This window comes from Monodon monoceros, unplaced genomic scaffold (assembly GCF_005190385.1).
Source record: "Monodon monoceros isolate NGI ecotype Baffin Bay Population unplaced genomic scaffold, NGI_Narwhal_1 Super_Scaffold_12, whole genome shotgun sequence".
NCBI classification, from domain to species: Eukaryota; Metazoa; Chordata; class Mammalia; order Artiodactyla; family Monodontidae; genus Monodon; species Monodon monoceros.
In genome coordinates, this window is record NW_021703768.1 from 139,756,191 (window position 1) to 139,780,090 (window position 23,900).

Here is a 23,900-nt window from a genome sequence, read left to right on the forward strand (position 1 = left end):
GGGTGATAGTTTGTTTTTTGTTTTTTTAATAAATTTATTTTTGGCTGCGTTTGGTCTTCTTTGCTGCTTGTGGGCTTTCTGTAGTTGCAGCGAGCAGGGGCTACTCTTCATTGTGGTGTGTGGGCTTCTCGTTGCAGTGGCTTCTCTTGTTGCGGAGCATGGGCTCTAGACGTGCGGGCTTCAGTAGTTGTGGCACATAGGCTTAGTTGCTCTGCGGCATGTGGGATCTTCCTGGACCAGGGCTCGAACCCATGTCCCCTGCATTGGCAGGCGGCTTCTTAACCACTGCACCACCAGGGAAGCCCAATAGTTAATTTTTTTAAATTTTACTTTCTACTTTTCTACGTGTCTACATTTAATAAACTTATGTTAGTTTTTCATAATAATCAAATAATAAGTAAAAAGAAAACATTTTTCATTCTAATTCCCTGATATTTTTTCTTTTGTGTCCAAAGATTTCTAAGTGATCATGCCCATCACATTGTATACAGACAGTTTCTCTGAATTAACTATAAGAGTAGTTCAGAGAAAGATTATTCAGTTTAAAATCGTAATTTCATTGCTGCCTGCTAAGGCTATGGCATAATTTTTCTTTAGTTAAATAACATTTTCTTCTTATCAAATGTAGTTGGTGGGCTATTTGCTTCTGTAGAATAGGCATTGGACATGGCATAAGAAGAGTAAGGCATAGAAACACAGTAAGAATTTTGGAGTGTCTAGGAGCTTCCTAAAAGTGAATGGATGTGACTGCACTTCCCTAGGAGGCTGAGAAGTGGAAGATGGGCAAGAGAAGGTCTGAGATTTCCTAAGGAAATGTGGAATAGAGACTCCACCCACTTTCTTCTTAGTTGAAATGCACTAAGGAGAAAATAGCATAAGATCCTTGTCTATTAAGAAGATGGGGAAAAGTAAAAGTAGAATTCAAGTGAACTGATTTCCTTGTTCAATTTCTTTTTTAAAAAATAAGTAGGTAGGTACTTCCTCTCTGCAGTGAATTTTAAAATGTATAATTCAATACAAGCTAATTAACGTGCAGAGAGGCATGATATAAAATTGATTTATATATACATATATTATGTCTTTAAACTGCTTTGCTAAGGTGAGTGTTCTAGTGAATCTTGTGCTTGCTGAAGACAGTTGAAGTCTTGACTGGTGCTGGGATAAGGCTCATTTAGGTTCACCAATGTGATATGATAGAATATTTTATAATTTTGCTTTTTTGAACAATTTTTGTTGGTTAATAATGCTACCCACAGAAGAAGATATAACATGATGAAAAATCCCTGAAAACTCTGTATTCAAAAAGCAAACATATGAATCTTGTTTGAAGGTTTTTTAACCTTTGACATTTATAACGGATTTGATAAAGTTGTTTGCTTTTCTTTTTTCAGCTATAAGGGAAAATGACTCCCAGCTTCATGGTTCCAGAAAATGGAATCTAAGCCAATGAAAGTAAGAAAGCTCTATATAGGATAGTAATATATTATGGCAAGGCTATCTGAAAAAGAGCCTTTTCATTTACAGTAAGATGTATTGACACTCTACTTTAATCCTTGGGATACACATACAAAGTCACTGTAAGACGCTTTAGGCATATGTAAGGCTAACTCTTATGTTTTTAAGTTCTTGTTACTACAGTAATGAACTTCAAATACATCAGATAGAAAAGATCAGTCACGAGCTTACACACTTAGAAGTATCTCTGCTAGGAGCGCAGACTGGACTTGTAGGGATACTTTATTACTGGTCTGTAGGGGGAATCTCCTCTGAAATAGGATGAAATGTTAGACTCTTCTTTCTTTTATGTATTAAGGTAAAGGAACAATTTTAGTGAACTATGTAGTAAGTGACTATTCCCTACTGGTCACAGAAATTTAAACATTCCTGTGCCAGTGGTCTTGGCCGCTTTGAACTTTTAGTTTCTTGAAAATTGATGCATTCACAAATTATGCCATTAAACAATTTTGTTTACCTTGCTCCTGAGATAAAAAGAACAGCCCCGTATTATACAAAATGCCTTCAAATGGAGTAGTAGTAGCAAGAAGAGCTATTACTATTCAGGACTGTTCTGGAGTTTTTTGTTTTTCTCTGAAAAATACATCAATGATTAATTATGTGTTAATTTTCATCGTATTAAGAAAACAATCAGATCACTCAAAGTACCTACTATACACAGCACTGATTCTGTTGTAGGAGAAGGAAAAACACCTTCCTTTGTGACATAGTGCATTTTACTTTACGAATATTGTTAGCAAAGAATGAAAAACAGGAAAAAGAATAAAACTTCCGTTTGAGCTTTTAAAGGATTTCTGAGCCCCACTTCTTTTTTTTTTTTTCCTGATGCATCAATCAGGAAATGTGATTATAATTCAGAAAGAGTTATTCACTCAACTGTATACACAAGTAAGAGGTTTGACTGGGCTACTGGCTTTGAGGTTCAAGTGGCATTTACAAAATCAAAATCACAAGACAGGGCTTCCCTGGTGGCGCAGTGGTTGAGAGTCCGCCTGCCGATGCAGGGGACGCAGGTTCGTGCCTCGGTCTGGGAAGATCCCACATGCTGTGGAGCTGCTGGGCCCGTGAGCCGTGGCCACTGAGCCTGTGCGTCCGGAGCCTGTGCTCCGCAACGGGAGAGGCCACAACAGTGAGACGCCCGCGTACCACAAAAAAAAAAAAAAAAAAAAAAAAAATCACAAGACAGAACAAGGTTACCATTACGGAGGCACTGAGACTCAGACAAGTGCCCTTGGGGAGTTAATATGGTTAAGGTTATCCATGTTAAGCAACATCTTACAAAACATTCTATCTTGAGTATTACTTCTATTTACAAGAATGGGCTAATTCATTTATGTCAAACGTGGCTTTTGGGTATTCAGTTTTTTTTAATGTCACCAAAATTATCTCAGAGGAGCAGCTCTGATGGGTCAATCATTGCAGATGGTAAATGCTTTGTTAATTATACAGAAATTTAGAAACAATTGTAGAATGTCTTGCCTCAGGAGAAATTTCTGTCTTCCTGTTTGAGAGCCGTTTCTCCCAACCGAATTAATTTTGTGTTTGTGAACAGATAAGAATCTCAGCCACGTGGTAGAAATAACTCCTTGCTCCTTGCTCAAATACGCAAGTGTAAATAAGCAAAGGATATCACAAATAAACAATGCCATTCTTTTTAAATAATGCAGTCTGTGTAATTAGGAGTATGCAATTACAACAGTGTACAGCTCTCAGTGTAACAATTAGGTTTTCAGTAAAATGTAATTTGTTCCAATGTAAATGTTTTTCCTCAATTCAGAAGATTCCCTTGAGTTGTTTCAATAAGCGTATTTCTGCAAAGACATGCAGTAGTGCACTATGTTCCAATATACAAATCAAAGAGGACAACTATATTGTAATAAGCTACTGAAATTTTTGAAGTATGGGTTACCAGTGTTGTTTTGAGATAGGAAAGTAGGGGCGATCACTTTCTGGGAACTGTTGACATACAAGAATGTCTATGCGGTAGATATAAAATATAGATGATAAAATGACTATATATATAAAAATTATTATATATATATAAAATTAGTATATATATGTGTATATATATTCCTTTTTATGGAAGTCACAGGTATGTATATATACCTCTTTGTGATGTGACTTCCACAAAAAGGTAGAGTCTTGAATCTGGGCTGGCCTTGTAACTTGCTCTGACCACTCTGGTGTAAATGATGGTATTTGACTTTTGAGGCTAGGTTTTAAGAGACCTTGGAATGTGGTCCTGAGGTCACCATGCAAAGAAGCTAGACTAGCTTATGGAGGAGGAGAGGCAGGTGGAGAAGAGGCCCCCAGTGACAGCCCACAGCAACTGGCGAACATGTGAATGAGGTCTCTTGGGTCTTCTAACCTCACTGACCCCTAGCTGAATCCTGGGAGCTGAGTAAGCTCAGGTGAAATATGCAGGTGAACTGTCCAGTCAACAAATAGAATTGAGAGAAGTAGCTAATTATTGTTGTTTTAGCTTCTAAATTCTATAGTGGTTCTATGCAGCAAGGCCAATTGAAATAGTTGAGTTTTCTCTTATCACAGTGTTTGGTGCCACTGTTTAACTGACTTTGTTTTCCCAGTCAGTTAGGAACTTATAAAGTTTACATACGGAATTGTGAAACACCATCACATTTTTAGTAGAAAGAAAAATGACTGAGAAAAACAGAACCTTAGTACAGTAACATTCAAAGTAAATTAGAGACTAGAGATCATCTAGTTCAATAGATTGAAAAGCGTACTTTTCGGATTACTAAAACAGGGAGGATGAAGATATTCTTTAGGGCTATTCCAGTGGGTATGATGGAGGAAGATGGTCTGGATTTCTCATGCCAGGTTCAGCCATACCAGCTCTATTTTTATTTGTTGTATTCCCACGTGCAGAAGTAATTCTCTGAGATAAAAAATGTAAAACCACTGCAGTCCAGCTCTCAGACTTTCCAGAGGAACACGTTAAGGCCCAGAAAGAAGACGTAATCAGTGTGAAAATTTACCCTCAGTATGACAAAATACTTCATCATAATGATGTTAATTTGTTTGTTGCACACGAGTGGTAGCTAAGTGTAAAACCCCTCACTGATTTGGCTTCTATCTACTTCTCTAGCATTCTTTCTGTCTCAGTCTCATGGGTCATCAGACTCCTACCTTGAAACTTTCTTTCCCCTAACTCAATCATGGAGCTCTAATACCACGTACAAGTTTCTTTCTCCCCATCTCCCTGTCTTAGAACGTGGTGTATTGCTCCATTCTGCCTGAATCATCTCTATTAGGAAACCTTCTCAGCATCGCCCCTTCCCCATCAACCCAGGCTGTGTTGGGTGTCCTCTTTAATATTTCAATTGCCTCGTCTTTCTTTTCATCACAAATGTGAAGGCCTACAGGTTGTAGTAAACTTGTGTTTGCTTTTCTTGTACTAAAGACTGAAAGACTCTGAGGGCAAGAAACATGACAAATGTTTGGTATCCCCAGGGCCTGGCATAAACAGAAGGCATGCACCAAATATGTGTGGAGTGAAGGGACAGATGAATGAATCAATGAAATTTCTAAGTGAATGAGGGGTTTCTCTTTCACCAAAAGCATCAAATGAAAGATGAACTACACGCTAGTAATGTTAATGTTGGGATTAAAAGGGAAGTGGGAGAAAGATTGTGAAGGGCCTTTTATATCACGTGTAATAGGAGGACTAGAGAAGATTTTAAGCAGGGGAGGATACAAAAAAGTACCTTTAGAAAGATCTTTCTGGCTGATCTGTGGAATTGTAATTTCTTAACATGCAAAATTAGAAATAAAGAGATCACTTAGGAAGCAGGAAACTTTCAGTCATTTTGCATAGTTTCACCAATTAAAAAAAGTGAGAAGTAAAAGAAAAGTGAGATTTGGAAGCAGAAGCCCTGAGTTTAAATCCTGACATAGGGTATGGCTTCTACCATACACCCTAGGTCCATTATGTATTTTCTGAGATCCTCAGTGTTTTCACTTGTGAAATGAACATTATAATTCAAGCTTAACAGGAATAAAAAGATTAAATGGGGAAACATGGTGGTGTATTGTAAACTATAATGCATTAACTAAATATGAGTTATATGATTGAAACCGATAATTTTCATTTTAAGCTGCTATAGTGACATCTTTTTAACCCCCAAATCCTATGAATTTAAGTTTTATATTTAGCATTACAGAGACTCTACTAACATATATCTGATTGGTTCTCACTACACTACAACACTAAACTGGAAAAGCACACAATAAATGGAAAATATCCCAGTAAGAGGAAAAATCCTTGAAATCAGTTATCATGTTTATTTGAAAACTATTTGTTCCAGTTGTCTATTGCCATGTGCAAATCACTCCAAAATTTAGTGTCATAAAAAACAACTAATTATGCTCATGGATTCTGTGCGTCAGGGGTTTGGACAAGATACAGTGAGAATGGTCTGTCTTTGCCATATGATGTCTGAGACCTCAGCTGGGGAGATTCAGATGACTGAAGGCTAGAATTATGGGGAGGTTTTTAAACTCACATTTCTGAGGCTTGGACTGGGAAGATTGAAAGGCTGCGCACAGCTGGGCCTATTGGCAGCCTTCATGGAGCCTCTCCATGTGCCCTGGGCTTCTCTCTCTATGGCTATCTTGAGGTAGTCAAACTTCTTACTTGCAACAAGAACAGGTGTTCTCACAAACAAAACAGCAGGTGCATGGACATTTGTCACTTAGCCTCAGAAATTACGTAGGGTCACTGCCACTGTACCATATTGATCAAAGCAGACCCAGGGCAATCGAGAGATTCAAGGAGAGGAGAAAAAGACCTCACTTTTAATGGGAGGCATTCATGGACATGTTTTAAAATCTCCACACTGTTTCACAGATGGAACTTAAGAGGTGAATTTTTTAAGTAAAATATATGCTGATCAAACCACATATTATCCACATGAAAGTCATTGAAAATAAGGATTTCCTTTGAACTTTAGTTTTTGTTTTTCTGATGAATTTTTCCCAGTGTTCCTCAATAAAATTGAGGTAGAGCGAAAAATGTAGTCCCCTGCAACACTGAGTAGGTCTGATCTTGCAAATTTATGTAAATTTTATTTTATAGTAATAATAATGCTTTCAATAATGATTGAGATAATTACAGATATTATTAAATAACAGTTCAAAGTGGTATACAAATCCATTTACATATATTACAAGCTCACAACTTTAAGACGTACATACTCTTATTATACCCATTTTAGAAATAAACTAATGAGGTTAGATGTTAAGAAATTTTTCCAACTTTTCTGTGTAATAAATAAAAATTTAAAATAATAGGTAATAAAATTTTAAATATCATTTTATAAACTTCAAAAAATGCATATTAAAAGGCAAAACAATAAACCCTCTTTAAACTAAAGTTAGAGCCACATGCACAGGGAATGTGAAAGTTCCTGGTAGAGGCAGCTAAACCAGACTGAAGAAATAAGAAGTTCCCTAGAGGGAATGGCATCTGAACTTAACCTTAAAGTGTAAGTAGTAGTCATCTGGACAGCAGAGTAGACCATTCTGGTTTAAGAATGTAAATTAAGGGAGTGGTGAGAGACCTTGCTGGAGAGGTAGGCAAGAGTTAAATAACTGAGGAACTTACTTGTCACATTATATGTATTAGCTTTTATTTTCTAGTTAATGGGTGTAGTGCCCAAACATGGTAGTTTGTCTTGGACATCCTAGTCTGCCTATTGTTGCAGAACAATTAGTAACTGTGCCCCTTTCACTCACAAAATGTTCTAATTTCCTGTGGAAACAGAAGAATGGAGTGGCCCCTCTACCAGTCATCAATATTCTTTACAAAGAGGAAAGACATTTTTGACTTATGATGTAGAGATGATTTGCAAGGCCCTGGAGAGAGTGAAATTGATCAAGAAAGTTTTAGGGTTGACTGCAGAGATTCATGGGAGAAATTTTGAGATACTGAATTGTAATAGGAATAAGATGAAAGGTACAGATTGTATATACCTAACCACATTTGTTGACTGGCTAGATGTAAAGAATGAAGGAGAGAAAAGAGGCAGCCCTGTCTCCTAGATGTTTTATGTAGGTGACTAGGTGGTTGTTAGATCTGAAACTGAGGTAGAGAACATCTTCCCTGTCATCTGTTTTGGGTTTATTATTGGTGATGGGTTTGGAGTGAGTGATAAAACCCATCTTAAAGGATATATACTTTGTATGAATAAAATGAGACTTCTTGGATTTTATATAGAAATTAATGCTAAAAATAAAATAGAACAAGTATAAGAAATGAGGTGGATTTGATAGGGTACAAAGAAAGCAGCTTTATTCTTCTTTCCCACTATATTCTCTGACCTGAAATTTCAGGTTGGTCCTCAAAGCTTTCCCAGTAATTTCCAAGGTTTCGACAAACGCCCTCATTAAAAATGCCCAGTCCACACACAGCTGCACTTGGGCGTCCTTTCTCTCTCTGACTCCATTTTCTCCGCAGCCGGGGGCCGGGGTCTCCTGTGGGGTGCCCAGCGGTACCCCAGATCTCCCTTCAGGGCCAGGATGAACCCCGGGGAGAGCCGGGAGCAGGGGAGATGGGCGGGGATTGGGACGGAGGGAGCAGCACACCCAGCGAGTTTGGGAGGGAAGTAACCAGGTGGGGTCGGGGGTGGGGGCTTGGATTGGTGGGTGGGGAGCCTGGGGGCCCTGGCGAACCTCTGGGTGGCGGAGACCCTGGTGGGGGTAGCGGGGTGTGGGGAGGTCGCGGGGACATTCTGCAGCAGGTAGGGACCATCACCGACCAGAGCCTGGACGAGCGAGGCCTAGGCCAAGAAACACGCCCTAAACTGCCACCAGATGACGCCTGCTCTCATTAACGTCCTTCGTGAAATCGAGGAGAAAACCGCCCTCAGCATTCGAAGCTCCCAAGAGGAAGAGCCTGTGGACCTACAGCTGATGCACTTGGACACCATGCTTCTGGCAGAGGGTGTGGCCGACCCCGAGAAAGGGGATGGCTCAGGGTCAGCAGCTGCCACCACTGCAGCCTCCTGGGGAGGTGTGTCCCCTAACAACCCCATCGAACACTTGGACTATCGCAGCAAACTTGCCCAGGTCCGCCACATGTACCACTCGGAGCTGGAGAAGTATGAGAAGGCACGAAGCAAGTTCACAGCCCACGTCATGAAACTGCTGAGGGAGCAAAGCTGCACGCAGTTCATAGCACCCAAGGAGACGGAGCACATGGTGAGCGTCATCCACCGAAGTTCAGCGCCATCCAGAGGCAACTCAAGCAGAGCCCCTGCAAGGCAGCCATGATCCTGCATTCCGGTTCCTGGATGCCAGACGAAAAAACCGTAACTTCAGCAAACAGGCCACTGAGATCCTGAATTAGTATTTCTACTCCCACCTGAGTAACCCATATCCTACTGACGAGGCTAAGGAGGAGCTTGCCAAGAAGTGCGGAATCACTGCCTCTCAGGTCCCCAACTGGTTTGGCAACAAGCAGATGCGCTATAAGAAAAATACTGGAAAGTTCCAAGAGGAGGCAAACATCTAGGCCATCAAGACTGCTGGTGAAGCCATCTGGTTCTGGGCTTTTGTTTGTTGGAAGATTTTTAATCACAGTTTCAATTTCATTACTTGTGATTGGTCTGTTCATATTTTCTGTTTCTTCCTGGTTCAGTCTTGGAAGGTTATACCTTTCTAAGAATTTGTCCATTTCTTCCAGGTTGTCCATTTTATTGGCATAGAGTTGCTTGTAGTAGTCTCTTAGGATGCTTTGTATTTCTGCGGTGTCTGTTGTAACTTCTCCTTTTTCACTTCTAATTTTATTGATTTGAGTCCTCTCCCTCTTTTTCTTGATGAGTCTGGCTAATGGTTGATCAATTTTGTTTATCTTCTCAAAGAAGCAACTTTTAGTTTTATTGATCTTTGCTATTGTTTTCTTTGTTTCTATTTCATTTATTTCTGCTCTGATCTTTATGATTTCTTTCCTTCTGCTAACTTTGGGCTTTCTTTGTTCTTCTTTCTCTAGTTCCTTTAGGTGTAAAGTTAGATTGTTTATTTGAGATTTTTCTTGTTTCTTGAGGTAGGTAGCTATAAACTTCCCTCTCAGAACTGCTTTTGCTGCACCCCATAGGTTTTGGATCATCGTGTTTTCATTGTCATTTGTCTCTAGGTATTTTTTGTTTTCCTCTTTGGTTTCTTCAGTGATCTCTTGGTTATTTAGTAATGTATTGTTTAGCCTCCATGTGTCTGTGTTTTTTACGTTTTTTTCCCTGTAATTGATTTCTAATCTCATAGCATTGTGGTCAGAAAAGGTGCTTGATATGATTTCAATTCTCTTAAATTTACTGAGGCTTGATTTGTGACCCAAGACGTGATATATCCTGGAGAATGTTCCATGCGCACTTAGGAAGAAAGTGTAATCTGCTGTTTTTGGATGGAATGTCCTATAAATATCAATTAAATCTATCTGGTCTATTGTGTCATTTAAAGCTTGTGTTTCCTTATTAATTTTCTGTTTGGATGATCTGTCCGTTGGTGTAAGTGAGGTGTTAAAGTCCCCCCTATTATTGTGTTACTGTTTTAGAACTGTTAGCAGTTGCCTTATGTACTAAGGTGCTCCTATGTTGGGTTCATATATATTTATAATCGTTATATCTTCTTCTTGGATTGATCCCTTGATCATTATGTAGTGTCCTTCCTTGTCTCTTGTAACATTCTTTATTTTAAAGTCTATTTTATCTGATATGAGTATTGCTACTCCAGCTTTCTTTTGATTTCCATTTGCATGGAATATCTGTTTCCATCCCCTCACTTTCAGTCTGTATGTGTCTCAAGGTCTGAAGTGGGTCTCTTGTAGACAGCATATATATGGGTCTTGTTTTTGTATCCATTCAGCAGGCCTGTGTCTTTTGGTTGGAGCATTTATTCCATTCAAGTTTAAGGTAATTATTGATATGTATGTTCCTGTGACCATTTTCTTAATTGTTTTGGGTTTGTTTCTGTTGGTCCTTTTCTTCTCTTGTGTTTCCCACCTAGAGAATTTCCTTTAGCATCTGTTGTAGAGCTGGTTTGGTGGTGCTGAATTCTCTTAGCTTTTGCTCATCTGTAAAGCTTTTGATTTCTCCATCGAATCTGAATGAGGTCCTTGCTGGGTAGAGTAATCTTGGTTGTAGTTTCTTCCCTTTCATCACTTTAAGTATATCATGCCACTCCCTTCTGGCTTGTAGAGTTTCTGCTGAGAAATCAGCTGTTAACCTTATGGGAGTTCCCTTGTATGTTATTTGTCATTTTTCCCTTGCTGCTTTCAATAATTTTTCTTTGTCTTTAATTTTTGCCAATTTGATTAGTATGTGTCTCAGCATGTTTCTCCTTGGGTTTATCCTATATGAGTCTCAGCAATTCCTGGACTTGGGTGGCTATTTCCTTTCCCATGTTAAGGAAGTTTTTGACTATAATCTCTTCAAATATTTTCTCGGGTCGTTTCTCTCTCTCTTCTCCTTCTGGGACCCCTATAATGTGAATGTTGTTGTGTTTAATGTTGTCCCAGAGGTCTCTTAGGCTGTCTTCATTTCTTTTCATTCTTTTTTCTTTATTCTGTTCCACAGCAGTGAATTCCACCATTCTGTCTTCCAGGTCACTTATCCATTCTTTTGCCTCAGTTATTCTGCTATTGATTCCTTCTAGTGTATTTTTCATTTCAGTTATTGTATTGTTTATCTCTGTTTGTTCTTTAATTCTTCTAGATCTTTGTTAAATATTTCTTGCATCTTCTCAATCTTTGCCTCCATTCTCCTTCCGAGGTCCTGGACCATCTTCACTGTTGTTGTTCTGAATTCTTTTTCTGGAAGATTGCCTATGTCCATTTCATTTAGTTGTTTTTTGGGGGTTTTATCTTGTTCCTTCATCTGGTACATAGCCCTCTGCCTTTTCATCTTGTCTATCTTTCTGTGAATGTGGTTTTTGTTACACAGGCTGCAGGATTGTAGTTCTTGCTTTTTCTGTCGGCCCTCTGGTCGCTGAGGCTATCTCCAGACAGCTTTATTACCTCAAAGGCATCTCATCTTAAACCAATAGCATCGGTTGGTGGAAAAAAAAAGTCCAGATCATAGTTTCATAGTGTTAATACTCATCCAACTTAAATTTCCTCTATACCAGGTTGGGCCAACTTATACTCAAAGTCTGCAGTGAGCTGGCTGAGCTAACGGTGAGAATGGGAAAAGGGACTGGGGGCACCCTTAATTTCTCTCCTCTTCCCCCAACTTATTCTTCTTCACATCTTCCTCTACTATGCTGATTCTTGGTCCTCCAGGGATGGGCAGAAGAGCAAAGTGAAATTAGGACAGACAAAGTGTTGCATGAGAGAATTGTAAGTTTTACCAGGGTTCTCTGGATGAAGAATACTTCTACATTATGGAATCTTTTGTCTTTTGGAGTACTTTTGCAGGTTCCCTGGAGCTTACCACCTCTAGGGTTCTGTAAGTATAGTTTGCTGATAAAGGCAGTGCTCCCTCTGTCTGCTTAGACCTCCCCTCAGTGCCTACTTTCCAGTAGAGTCTTCACAGTTACATGAAACCCATTTGAGTAAAGCCCATTTTAAGACTCCCTAACAAAGACATGAGGGACAAAACATCTTGTCTACCATGGTGGGAATGTGACTCATTCCAATAAGAGGATGCTATCTTCATTCTGCTACCACATGTCTCTCTAGCCAGCCTCACTCTTATAGAATTTTTCTGACCTGAGCCCCTATATTCCTCAAACTCTAGAGGAATCTCATAATCTCTGAGTGTGGTTCCTTGAAGTCCTTCTGTTTGATTAGAGAAGGACATGGAGGAAGGCAGAGAAGATGCCCTAGTCTTCCAATATGTCCCTCCTTAAAAGAATTCTCTACAGTCTGCTTGATGGAATTCCTACCTTCCCCTCATGCATTCTTCACCTAAGTAATGAGCCAATGGCTGCTAGTCTGGTTTCTTTATTTCTTAGCATATCTTGCATAGATATCTGATCTGAAATTTTTTTTTTCTGTTTTTTTGAGTCTAAGCCTAAAAACCTTTAAGACAATAAGGAAATTTGCATTTAATAGTCAGATATATTTCCTAATGTGTCAATTGTATAGGCTACTGAACTAAAATAATAAACATAAACTAAATTATATTTAAGAATAAGAAAAAAGATGAAAAATATTAAAAAAATATTTAAACATATTTTTATTAAGTGTAAAATCTATTTTATCACAGTAAAAATATTAATACCTTCTTACTGAGTATAACATGATTGATTTTTTAAAAATATTTTGAAAATCTGAATATAGTCTCCATGTTACAGTGACCAAATATCTGGATTTTAAGTTCAGCTTATTTTTATAGGTGATATTAATGACTTTTGTGACTGAAAGATAGTAACCCTCAATAGTACACAGGTATAAGGAGAAGTACATGATTTGTTGTGTTTACTATATTACTCAATCATGATGCATACTTTTTAATCACATCTACTAATTATGGAACGATTTTTATTGAATTTTTATCTGTAACATTTCTATGTTTGGTTATATAGCTCAGTTTTTCTCAAACAAATTGGAAAGGCTTATAATTCAGTGTATTTTAACACATGGGTTCAAGATATGCTGAAACTTTTTCTTGAGCATAGATTAGAAAATTCTGTTTCCATTTTTAGTGTGCACATATGAAAGTTGATTTGGTAACAAAATCACGAAATGATCAAAACACTTCCAAGCATTTGTTTTTTAAATACTTTTTCCTTGTATACATTTTTTTAATAATGGTGATTTTCTCACTCCCTGTTAAAGCAGAAAGTGACTCAAAGGGAAAGATTAAGTGGTCATTTTTCAGAATTATTTTATAAGCTGCATAGTTTTGACAGCCAGCCATCATAAAAAAATATTAAATGGTTTTCTCTCTTTTTTTAAAAAAATATATATATATTTATTTATGTATTTATTTTTGGCTGTGTTGGGTCTTCGTTTCTGTGCGAGGGCTTTCTCTAGTTGCGGCGAGTGGGGGCCACTCTTCATCGCGGTGCATGGGCCTCTCTTGTTGCGGAGCACAGGCTCCATACGTGCAGGCTCAGTATTTGTGGCTCACTGGTCCAGTTGCTCTGCGGCATGTGGGATCGTCCCAGACCAGCGCTCGAACCCGTGTCCCCTGCACTGGCAGGCAGATTCTCAACCACTGCACCACCAGGGAAGCCCTTGTCTCTTTTAATAGCTGTTTTTTAAAAAAAAGGTGAATACTTTTTTTCACTCTGCATTTGATTTACTTATTTATTCACTTATTTATTTTTACAGTGAGCTGACCAATGAACCTCACTTAATACAAAAGATTCTCATAGCTTCTCTGTCATTCAAAGTATGTCTTTGTTATTATTATTGTTATCCTCCTTGAACTGTCTGTAGCACCTGTTATTATTCTAATTTGAACTTATTTGCTTTAATAGCTTCCCTGCTAAGACTCATTGAATGGATTTCCAAGTGTAGTGATAGCTTTTCAGCTTTACTCCACAGTAGCTCTCTTTTTCTGTCTATCTTGCTCTCAATTCCAGTGCGATAAACTGCTCCATTAGTGGTTGTCCTTGCAGTTAAAATTTTTCTTCCCCACTTAAAGCTTTTTTCCCCTTCACTTACTACTGTTGAGGACATGCTTTTTGGATACATTGTTTCTTTTCTAGCTGCTTTAGTTGTTATTTTTATATGTGAAATGCTATCTAGCAAATGTATATGTAAACCAAAAAAAAGGCTGGAAAAATGTATTTTATTTATTCAGCTGTATAACAAAAATGATTTAGTTTGTCCTAATACGTATTTCTTCATAGTTTCAGCAATATTTTCAGTGCATGTGACAACACTATTTGCAAACAAAATAATGCATTTTAATTTGTTGCCAAATCATTTGCCACAAAATATCTCAGTCATTTTTACTGTGTCAGAAAAACGAATGTTTCCTCAAAGGGAAAATTTTTGTCTTTCATAAGGAAAAGACTTCAGAGGAGACTCTGAATGCTTACTTTAAAAGTATCTTGCTGGGCTTCCCTGGTGGCGCAGTGGTTGAGAGTCCGCCTGCTGATGCAGGGGACACGGGTTCGTGCCCCGGTCCGGGAAGATCCCGCATGCCGCGGAGTGGCTGGGCCCGTGAGCCATGGCCGCTGAGCCTGCGTGTCCGGAGCCTGTGCTCTGCAACGGGAGAGACCACAACAGTGAGAGACCCGCGTACCGCAAAAAAAAAAAAAAATCTTGCTAATTGTGATGGCTTTATTTTAACATTAATACTCATATCTCAAGACAACATAACCACTGATGAAGCAAATTTCATCTATATTTCCAATGACCCCTAGAAAATTCCAAAATTTTCACCAATTTCTTATTAGACCTGATGATTTTTTTAAACCTAGTATTGTGGTTAAGGAAAAGTGTGTTGTTAATGAACAGTAGACCGAGTGTTGGCTTACCCATGTTTTTGCTGCCTACTTGGGCTTAGATTATTAGTATTGTCTTAAATTTGTGGTTTATGTGCAGTAATCTTTTAAAACTATACCATCAGTTTAGGGAAGTTACTTTGTTCAGAACTTTAGAACATAGTTCATAAATTCATTTAGCATGGCTCACATAAACATCTGTGTTTCAATATGAGGAAAATGAACAAAAGAGTGAGGGTGTTTCCACCAGTCTCCTGTAGAACTTTACACTTCTCTCAGGATAGCATCATAGTACATCAAACCCTATGGTCTGCCCTGCAGACCTGATGAAAGACCAGAGTCATTCCACATATTCGATATTACTAAAACCTTTAAAAGATTTTTGGATTATATTCTCTAATATTTTCTTTGTACTCACCAGCAAATGTTTGCACATCTTGTGGTGTCTTAGTCTGATCAGGTTGTATAACAAAATACCATGGGCTGGGTGGCTTATAAACAACAGATATCTGTTTCTCACAAGTTCTGGAAGCTGGGAAGTCCAAGATCGAGGCACCAGCATGGTCGCACTCTGGTGAAGGCCCCCTTCCTTGTCCATAGCCAGCACCGTTATGCAGTGTCTTTACATGGTGGAAGGTCTAGGGATCTCTGTGAGGTCTTTTCTATAAAAACACTAATCTCATTCATGATGATTCCGCTCTCATGACCTAAGTACTTCCCCAATGTTCCACCTCCTAATACCATAATCTTTGGGGCTTAGGATTTCAACATATGAATTTTGGGTGGCACACCATATTCAGACCATAGCAGCCGATGTACACACGTCACACTTTTAAGAATTTTGTTCCAGATCAAATTCCTCCAAAGATGGGGACCTCACCTCCAAACAAGAAAATTATTCTAACAACTCTGACAAGTTATAAATGCTAGAAATTCCATCATCATACGGATCCAAAATCTATTTACTCATAACTTTCAACCACTAGTCCTATGTCAGCCAAAGGAGGCAGACACAGAGCAAGCGCTTTTAATATTTCATTGTTCTCTAATGCACAACATGTGGGTTACCAAATGATTTGTATGGTTAAAACAGTTATCACCCTCATCTCAGCAGAAATTGTTTTCATGTATTTCCAAAATAATTGTCTAATAGAGTTTAAATGATATCTAGTATTAAATGACAATTTGTTCACAAACTCTGTTTCATCACGTAATTCACAAGTACAGAAATTCTGTAATTCTCCTGAATAGTTCTTCTGAACTGACCCACAGATATTCTGAAACTTACATCTCTTTAGCTCTTTTGATTCAGTTGGAAAGAACTTACTTCCTCTCTGTACAGATAGTGCTCTTACTAAAAATTGTCCCTTCATTTCCATGGAATGAACTGATGCTGCCTTTGAGGTGAAGGTTTGCTCTTGTGCCATTTTAATGTTAAACTGAGATCAGGGAAGAGGCTCTGCTGGAAGATTTCACTATGAATGCCATACCAAAGGCGATAACTCAACATATCATCTAGAAGATTCCCCAAAGTGGCCTCAGTGCAATGACAGACACAATCTGACAAGAGACTGTCACTTCTGGTGGTGTGATTTTAGCCTCTGAACAATAAATATGAGAACAGTGAAAGGTGCACAGTCAAAAATCCCACACACTCCCCAAATGTAATTCTAGAGTTAGCTGTGTTAGAGATGGTCCTGATTTGTTTGGGCCTTATGGTCTTCAAAGCAAAGAATATTTATCTTAAGAGGTTTTTGTTTGTTTGTTTGTGTTTTTGTTTTGTTTCCTTTCTTGATGACAAATTCTCAGAACATGGACTCTTAGCCAGTGGCCTGATAGTGAATTCACCGGTGGGGTTTCAACTGCCGTTAGACAAACAGTCTGTTTACATTTCACAGCAAGGCCACATAAACAGTTTCTTCTAGTTGTGATCATACATCTTTTGCCCATTAACATAAAATTAGATGACCTTATAAAATACCCCCAAATTGGACACTGTTAAGAGTAAAAGTGTATGCTGATAACAATCATGGTAAGACAAGAGGCATAGACCAGGACCATCCCAGGAAAACCTGGCTATCTGATCATTCTGTGTAAAGTGTGTGATGGCCATCAAGACACAGCCAGTGAACCCCGGGCTTTCCACAGAAGTGTTCCCCTAATCTGACTACATCAGAATCCCAGGGCTGGTTATTAAAAATGTTGATGCCCTGTCCTTACTTCCTAGATGGTTGGATTGCCCATATTTTTAGGTCCCTGGGTGATTCTGATGATGACAATAATCAACTCCAAACTATTATAAGCTTCCTCCCTCTGAAATTTCTCTACATTGTTTCTCACGGTGGAATTGCCATATACACACAGCCTATTCATCCTCTACATATATTTTAAAATCTAAGATACATATTTTCCATATTTTAACATCTTGAAAATATGGATATACCCTACAGTTGTTGGCAGGGGAAATTTTTCCCCTAAACCTCTTAGTTCTTTTGACTGATCTAATAATTAAATTGATACCAGATAGATTAACAGGGAAAAAATTTAATTTAATACGTACAGAGGTCTCACAGATTTAGGACCCAAGAAGCAACAAAAGCAGGTTGTTTATATACCTGTTACACAAAGAAACAATAAATTTGTGAGCACTGACAAGACAAAGAAACTTAGGCTTGTGTACTAGTTAGTGAACAAAATATGCAGAGTTTATTTACACAGCCTTCTCGACCCTGAACACCCTATATCTGGTTATAAGGATGTCTCTCTACCTCCTAGTACAGGGATGGTACCTGGGAGATTTATTTCCTGCTTTCAGGGTGACAGAGTGGAGGGTCAGAGTGTCCTTCTTGCACTGGCTGTTCCCTAAGTAACTTTAATTCAAAATAATCAATATGCCACTTTGGCATATTTTGGGGCAGCCTACCCTTAACCCCCATCATGATCAATGATATCTTAAAATTGGGATATAATTTTTATTGCCTGTGCGTTCATGGACTTTGCTTGTTTTTCCTGGAGGCATGACTGGACAACTGTTGACGTTTCAGTGAATAAGCCATTTGAAGATAAAATGAAGAAATAATGTAAGACCTAGTTGTTATCTGAGAATTTTCTGTTGACACCTTCAGGTACATGTAAGAAAACAGAAGCATCAAATTTTACATAATAGGTGTCAGCAGATTTGGAAAAAATTCCTGGAGGCAATACTGGTGGGGAGTGGGGGGCGCTTTTAAGAAAATATTTCATCACCAGTGAATTTGGTGGCACAGGATGATACCCTGTAAGAAAATTCAGCCACTGATGGCTCAGAGTTGAAGAATGATGCAGAATAATTGGATACGGGGTGAAGAAATTTTAAGAATTTCTTAAAACGATTGTTTACATTAAATTTTCCTTTTTGTGTATAAGAGTGCTATGATAAAAATCTAAGTGCGGATTAATCTAAAAGAGTTCTTTCAATTAAAAGTGACAAATTCAACGTGATAAAAAACATGATATTATTTATGTGGCAGAAGTTTTAACTTCTCAGTGGTACATAAGAAACACTGTATTATAATTGACAATGTCTGAGACTTGATGATACATGGTTTCTGCACTAGTCAAAAAGAAAAAAAATAAGTTAAATCCTTTAGGAATTTTGCTGACTATTTCACTGAGGCAGCACGTGCCTCAGAGTGAGGGTATATCAAGGAACATTAATATCAGTTCATCTCAGTTCCTCCGTACCTCTAATAATATGAACATTTCCTCACAAAGTGTGTGAATTCAGTGTTGAAGCTTTTTAAAATATGTTGCTCTAAAAGTAATTATCTGAAGCTCTATCTGGAAAGTTCTATGTTAGAAAAAATTTAGCTGGGTGAGTTAATGTATTTTCAAGGGCAGTATCTAGCCTGCATAATGACAAAAACAAGCCAAAGCCTGTTTAAGATACGACTCCACTACACACACACATACACACACACACACACACACACACACACACACACACACACACAAGAAATAACAGCACTCCCTGCCAGACTCAATAGGATGCTTACAAAGTTGTTAAACACCCAGAGCAGTCAGGAAGAGGAGACTCAGGCCTACATAAGTAGGGTGTTTGGTCCCGGCCCCCATATTCCACAACTTTCCCCTCCAGTTATGTTTCTTTTCAGCCTGTATAGGGAAGCCCAGCTGCCAGCAGACAACAGGCTGAACGGTAGCCAGCTGCTTTTATAACTGTGTTAGCCAGAAGCCCTCATGAGAAATATTTTTCCTGGAAAATAAATTATAACATGTCTAAGTGGTGCCTGACAAAGCTAAACAGGAGGCATGCTGCTCTATTGCAAATTCATCTGCAGTCTCTGGGTAGGGAGACAAATAAAAGCACTTCATCAAAATCAGTCACAGAAATCCAGGAATACCCAGAGGAGACCACTAAACTCTAAATACCAATCAATTTCTCCAACTTTTTTTGTCAAACTTGCAAGTCCTTTTAAGCACTGTCTTCTTGAATTGCCTGGCAGAAGCTGGCTGGTATGGAGGAAGATCAGTTTGGGGGCCTTCTGTGACACAGTGGCTTATCTAGCTGAGGACCCTTATTGCTGAAGGGGTTTTTCGGCCTTAGAACATCAATGAAGTAATGTTAAAGCTAAAAGTCTGCTTTCACTTCTATATATTCACAATGTCTCTATTCAAAGAGGTTTGCCTAAATATACTAGGAAATTATATAAATAGAAAGTGCATTAAGAAGCTGCCCCTGTGATTGCAAGTTTAAAACTGCACCTGGGAAAGCACCTCAAAATGTAGCCTGTAGATATTTTAATATTTGCTGATCTCATAATAACCGCAATATCACTAGGGCAAGGCATTGATGATTTAATAAGATGCTAGTCTCAGTCTTGACCTTGATTTAATCAAGGTCTTATGGTGGTATTTAATCAAAGTATTTACTGATGAACCTATTATACTTAAGATACTTTGCTAGTTTCTGCAGTGATGCATCATAGTATATACCTTTCAGAAGTTTATATTTTCATTCAGGAATCTAATAGTCAGAAGAGACGGGTTTTTTCCAGGCTAGGCATTTGACTAGTTGTGTGGCCATGAGAAAGTCACTTAGCTTTTATTGAGGAGGATTTTGGCATGTGATTTACATATAAAAAGCTCATTTTTTAAAACTCATGAATGGAAGAAGGAAGACCAACTTTGCGCCTGTTGAAGTATGGAGAACATCAATCAAGGTGACAATAGAGATGGAGAGGAGTGGATGGGTCCATGAAATATTTGGAGAAAAACTCCACAGTTCTACCAAACGCTACTTGCCAGGCTAAGGATGCCATATTAAATTTACATTGATTCTGTGGAGCTGGTGAGGTTTTCATTTGGAGAACTGAAAGATAGGGCTCTAGATGTGGGACCTTCAAATATCATTTAATCTCACTGGAGATCAGTCTTCTCTATAATGAGATAGAGGTAGTACCCTTGTGACCCATCTCTCTTTCAAGAATATACAAAGTATAAACAAATGATAGGTGTGAAAATAGTTGGAAAGCAAAATTCTTTTTGGATGTGCAAGGCAGTATTATTATTTGCAGAAATGTTTTAAGTGCTAAGGATTCAAGTAAGTGGGCCATTCAGCTTTTAAATTGTCTCCTCTAATAGCTGCAGCCATATGTAATTTACATAATATAAAATTAAAGACACTAAAACAGTTAGAAAAATATGACTGTTTTCTTAAATGCATCCCATTCAAATTAGAGAAATCTAAGGCCCAATATCACGAGGTCAAAGTAGTCTTACTCAAGCCTGACTTCAAATTGCCTTAATTTATGAAATAGATTCATCCATGAGAGGACATTGCCAAATGAGATAATGTTAGAGCAATTCCAGCCATGAAATTAGATAGTGTCTACATGTTGATAGACTCTAATTTTGTGCAGATTGCACTGGATTTATTGATTTTTTCCCCATGGCTAATAATAAAACAGAATTATGTTTATATTATAGAGTAATCTGATTTTAAAAAAGGACAAAATATAAATTCACAGCACGAACATGTGAACCGCTGGGCCAATACCCAACATGACTTGGGATAGACAGAGGAGTCCTTGTTATATAAGTATAATTGGTTAACAACAACAAATAAAAGCAAAGGTGATTTCACACTTCAGGAAATGTTTTGATTCAAGTTACTTCTTGAAAAATAAAATTAAAAGTCATGAAAAAAGTTGCTGTTGTATTTTTAAAATGTAGGTCAAAAAGCAACTATGGTCTGGTTTTTTGAAGACCAACTCCACTGCAGATTTCTTAATTGTACAGAGTTATACATAATTCCATAAAATGGTTTGTTTGTTAGAAAGTAAAATTTATGAACTCTCCCAATATTTAACACATATTTTATGACTCATGCAGCTGTTTCATTCTGAAACTTACCTAATTAATTCTAGTCATATGCTATATGTCTCCATATACATTGCTTTAAAGATCTCATAGTTAAAAACTGACTTGGAAATAGGAAGCCTATCAAAAGTTTTATCATTTAAGTGAAGTCTAAGAAAGTTGTTTAAGGCATGCTTCATAGACGTTGGTTCTATGAGCAACCCTCGAGCCTACATATTCTTTTCCTTTTTGTTGTACATTATCTCTCAGTGGCAAAATATAATATTGTAAAAGCACTAGAATTATATAAAAATATGTTGGCAATTATGACAAAGGATGGATTTGACACAGCCTAGTTGGTTAATGTTAATAAAACTAATTTGTTTTGTAAATACAGAAATATTTCACTGTACCTAAATATAAGCGTAGTTTAGACTGAGAAGCATTGGAACCAGGAACCAGAGTCATTAGTAACCTTGGCATACTCCAAATCTCTGGTTCACTCTCTCTCTGCCTGTTCCTGCCCCCATGCCCCATAGAGTGGCTTTCTCTAATTTTTTTTTTTTTTTTTTTTTTTTTTCTGTACGCGGGCCTCTCACTGTTGTAGCCTCTCCCGTTGCGGAGCACAGGCTCCGGACGTGCAGGCTCAGCGGCCATGGCTCACGGGCCCAGCGGCTCCGCGGCATGTGGGATCTTCCCGGACCGGGGCACGAACCCGCGTCCCCTGCATCAGCAGGCAGACTCTCAACCACTGTGCCACCAGGGAAGCCCCTTTTGTTTTGTTTTGATTTTTGTTTTTCTTGCATAAAATTGTTCAGAACTGGAATTTTGTTGTTGTTAAAACCAACAAAGTGACTTGAACCCCAGTGACCCAACTCAAAAAATACATTTAAATAAAACTTGATTAGTCTACTATAGGGGAGGTATCTACTCAATTGATTTTGGTCAGGGAGATGAGCTCACATAGTCCAAATGTGTCGAGGTGAGGGGGGGGAGTAGAAATTTCTTAAAAGTTGTAATTGGGCTGGGGCAGGTGCCCAGAAATTTTCTACTCCATTGTTAATTCACCAGTGCTCATTTTCATGGGATGTTTATATTAAAATGCTGGAGGCACAGTGCCATTGCTATTTCTTGGTCTGTTTTAACTTCTCTCTGGTAAGTGTATTGTACGTATGAAAATGTACACTTCAAAGAATGAGAGGCACATTCTTTCTATTTGGGACCACGTTTGAAATGTGGCCAGTCAATAATTAACTAAAGTTAGTTCCTATACATTGACTTTAGTTAGTTTCTGGGAAATTAATGAAAAATAGCATTTCAGTTGTAGTAAATCTCTAGAAAAAAGAAATTCTATAAAAGAGGATTGTCTGAGACCAAGAGGAGGGGGAAGAGCTAGACTTTTTGTTAGATACTTCAAATATCAGCCTAAATGGTTAAATGCAAATTAAGAACTTCAGTTCAGTTCTAAATATTTATAAATCATTCCCCCAATCTGAAATATCTATTATAGTTAGCAAAGCTAACATTTATTGAAATTACAGGAATGTGTGAAGCAGGATGCTTCCTCTTTGCACACATTGCTTCATGAAATTCTAAGAGGTAAGTATATTTTATATTCACATTTGAATATCAGAACGTTTAAGAGTTGCTTGCAGGGCTTCCTTGGTGGCGCAGTGGTTGAGAGTCTGCCTGCTGATGCAGGGGGCACGGGTTCGTGCTCCGGTCCGGGAAGATCCCACATGCCGCGAAGCGGCTGGGCCCGTGAGCCATGGCCGCTGAGCCTGCGCGTCCGGAGCCTGTGCTCCGCAACGGAAGAGGCCACAACAGTGAGAGGCCCGCATACCGCAAAAATATAAAAAATAAAAGAAATAACATCCAAATGATTGGTTATCATTAAAAGAGTAAGTAGTGTGGAGATGCTAATACTCACAATATGATTACCTCTACTTTACTCATGAGGACACTGAAACTTAGAGGAAGGGATTTCTATCTAGAAATCTGGTCACCGGCTCAAGCTCCACTGTCACTTTACTTGACCCATCACACATAATAGACTAATATTTCTTTAGAAAATATTGTCTATCAAAGCCCAAATATAAAATGAATAAAGAAAGGTAACAGGAAATCTTATTAACCTGAAAATATAATAGTAGCAATATTAAGAATATTAAGGATAATGGCAAATGTTCACTGGAGACAATATCAAGTTGTGTATACATTATCTCATTAGATCCTCACAATAAGTCCATGAGTTAAGTACTGTTGTCTTTTATTTTCCAAGCTTCCACAGAAAGTGGCAAAGACAAGATTTAGATCAAAAAAGGCAGACTCTTGGTTCTGGGATAGTAACATGATGCCATCCCACATTCTACACAACGTGCTATGGTTTTCAAAGCCTTTACCACGCTTTAAAAACGTCAGCCTTGTGTGTGTGTGTGTGTGTGTTTGTGTGTGTGTGTGCGTGTCTGTATGTGGTGTCCATGTATTTTCATCTGTTGTGGTGTTTTAGAATAAAAGTACCCGGAACATGGGAGGCCTCACATATTTTTGGTACCGATCACTATTTTTCTCCTGTTATGCCTCATACTTCTAAAAAAAGAATATACTCAAGC

General features: G+C 38.3%; 1 pseudogene; it reads left to right on the top strand.

Annotated features, from left to right (window-relative positions):
- Window positions 1-23,900, top strand: part of LOC114892162 — a 142,457-nt pseudogene that overhangs the window by 670 nt on the left and 117,887 nt on the right.